A 3498-nucleotide genomic window follows, 5' to 3' on the forward strand; every position below is an offset into this window, starting at 1 on the left:
AACAGGGTTTCCAGATTTTCACAACAAAATCCACCCAATTGTTTCTCAAAACTAGCCCAACCATGTTCAGGGAGGTAAACATCGCGTTAGTGGGGTCGCGTCAACCCACGAAGTTGGAAAACAACCTGTGGCAACAGTGGGAAAAGTAGGTAAATTCCGTGGGGAAACTGTGGATTTGGCAACACTTGCACAGCACACTGTCATACGGAAGTAAACACGGAGGACATAAAGTAAGTGATTATGCATTTATTTATGGTGTGATCTGCTGCAGAAGCCAGTGAAATTATGCACAGGCAATATGAAAAAGACAAGGCTGTGACAAAAGACAGCAGAGTTCTGAAACTTTAATGACACAAGCGCTCATGTTTTGCTTGTATATGGAGTTGTCACTATAATACTCACTGTACTTCCACTGACTCCCTTTCGCTACTGTCTTGATAACTTTGGGTATGTAAAATCTTTGAAGTGTCTTCTGTCAGCGCAGAATTATGACGAATGTCAATCTAGAGTGAAGTAGAAGTCCCATGAATTCCGACATGACTTGTTCACACTGCGGTCGCATTTCAAAACATCTGACCTGTATCGGATTTAGTACCACATATGGAAGTGGCACAAATCGGAATTGAAGAGATCAGATTCCATGCTGTTTGTGCCGTTCACACTGTCATGACAAAAACAGATCTGAGTCACATGAGCAAAAAAAATTTGTACCAAAAAAAAGATTCAAAGACAGACCCTACCAGTGACATCTAGTTGTCAGCTGCAATTATAGCAGCCACTTTCAAATGATTCACACATCTTATTGATTCCAGTTTCAACACAAAAGCAATATTCTGCAATAGCAGCTGTGTCTTCATTCCGAGAATCATTGTCTAAACATGAAAGTGTTACTATGAAGCAGGGAGGGAACACCAAGCATTTCGCGTCTCCTTATAATGAATGAAGCCACACCAAAGATTTGAATCAGTCTGCTTCAACAGAGTAAAACAGGCTTCGGAGCCTCAGCGCCAAACGTCCCATCTCTACCATTTATTTAGTTTTGATTAAAAAAAAAATCCCACGGCACACCACTAAGCACTGAAATATAGGGGGGAAAAAAACAAAAATAGAAAGGGAAAAGTTTTTTTTCCAATAATAAAATACTGCGTTGTCAGAGCGAATGACGGAGATCTTGTGTTTTGTCTGGCTGTATCTGGGGCAAGTAAATTGCGTCGCACTACGCTTTCATCAATTTACAGATTATAACTTTCATTGTAGCTATATGGGCCCTTAGTTTTTCTTGTTTAATAATCTCATTATATAAACGAAGCTCTATATGCACAGGATATTTCAAACGTGCGAAATATTGGCTACAACTAGACAGCAAACAGTTTGAAGAGCTCTTATCCGCTCTTCAAACACACAAAAAACATTAGCTTTTACAGACATAGGGCCTCATTCATGAAACATTCGTAAATATAGGAATAAATTCTTAGAAATTTGCGGGTAAAACTGACCTTCCCGAAAACTCTCCTCTGGATTCACAAATACTTTGTAAACAATCAAATTTGATAGTTAAACAGGTGTATGTTAATGAATTCCAATCATTCGTAAATAGGGCGCTCGTGCACACTCATTCACAATTAGCATAATCTCCGCATATGAATTACAAGTACGTAAATTACGTGCCCAGGAACGCAGTGGAATATTCTGGTCTGCTTTCTCAGGTTTGGCGCCAGTATATTGCATAAATGCAATAAAGACTAATAGGCGATATTGTCACGATACACTGCCAGAAGGAACGAAGGAGCCACGGATAAACGAAACTGTCATTTATTAAATCCAACACACAGGGTAAATCCACACTTGGGAGGGAAGGAAGTCACATGTACACAACTGGTAGACCCGACAAACACAGACTGAACAGACTGGGGATTAAATACACAGGATAACGAGGGAATTGGGAGGAACACAGGTGAACAATGACTAATTAAGAGACAATGAGGACAGGAACAGGAACGACCAAATAAGGGCACATGATGGTCGGTGTAGCATTTGTCCCGCCCCTCTTCCATTGATTGGACAGCTGGGTAAAAAGTAGGGCTGAACGATTTTGGAAAATAATCTAATTGCGATTTAAAAAATATATATATTTTAACCAATATTGTGATTGCGATTTAATATGCAATTATTTTTTAAAGCTCTTTATGTTCTGCATTATTCAACAAAGGCAAGCTATAAATCATTGTATAGTATGACCAACACAATATTAGATTAAACATAAATGTTCTTTTCTGTAGGCCAGCCTATATGTTATGATGAAATTAGGTGATGCATGAATTGATATGAATTACATTTTTATTTAACAACTACAATCACAGTAGTATATTGACTGATTTGTTGAACTTCCAACCTTGTAAGCATGTAATAATTATCACAACATAAAGCACTGACAAATAAGCCAAATAATACTTTCATTAATATGAAAGTCAGTAACAAATCACACAAACTAAAGTAGATTGCAGAAATATAAAATTATATTATATATATAATTCATTACATACACTTTCAAACATTTACAGATGTAGTGTGCCAGGGTTGCCAGGTTTTCACAACAAAACCCGCCCAATTGCTACTCAAAACTAGCCCAATTGCGTTTTGAAGGGGGTCCACCGGTTCAAACAAGAATGCAGTGAGAAATCTGGAGAGGGGTAGGAAATTCACATGGGCTGACATATACCCTGAAGAAATGAAGAAGTACATAGGTCTGCTTCTCTACATGGGTGTGATGGATATGCCAAAAGTGAGGGACTTCTGGAGGAAGAAGACTTTGTTTCATGTTCCCTTTCCTGCTACTGTGATGTCCAGGGATCGTTTCTTAGCAATCTCCTGCAATCTGCACATCAGTGATCCAATGGAAGATGCAGAAAATGACAAGAAAAGGGGCACAGAGGAATATGACTGTCTCCACAGAGTGCAACCACTATTGGACATTATGAGGAACAGGTGCATGTCTATTTACCACCCTAGACAGCACATTTCTGTTGATGAGAGGATGATTGCCACCAAAGCCAGGATATCCTTCAAGCAATATATGAAGGCCAAGCCTACTAAGTGGGGCATAAAACTTTTTGTGTTAGCTGATGTCAACGGCTACACCATTGACTTCAAAATCTACACTGGGAAGTCAAAATTTGCATCTGGGAAAGGCCTGTCTTTTGATGTTGTCACATCATTGGTGAACCGAGACTACCTGGGGTCAGGCTATGTGATTTACTGTGACAATTTCTACACAAGCCCTCTCCTCTTTCGACATCTGCACCAGCTGGGATTTGGCACATGTGGAACTTATCGAGAAGGAAGAGTTGGTGTTCCCTCAACCAAACAAAATGCCTTGAACAAAAGGTCACCAAGAGGCTCCATTCGCTGGATCAGAAATGATGTCCTTTTGTTTGTGAAGTGGATGGACACAAGGGAGGTCTCCATGTGCACAACTATCCACACAGTGTACAGCGGGGA

The sequence above is a fragment of the Sinocyclocheilus grahami genome, unplaced genomic scaffold (genome assembly GCF_001515645.1).
Source record: "Sinocyclocheilus grahami isolate Dianchi unplaced genomic scaffold, SAMN03320097.WGS_v1.1 scaffold1536.1, whole genome shotgun sequence".
In the NCBI taxonomy this organism is placed as follows: domain Eukaryota; kingdom Metazoa; phylum Chordata; class Actinopteri; order Cypriniformes; family Cyprinidae; genus Sinocyclocheilus; species Sinocyclocheilus grahami.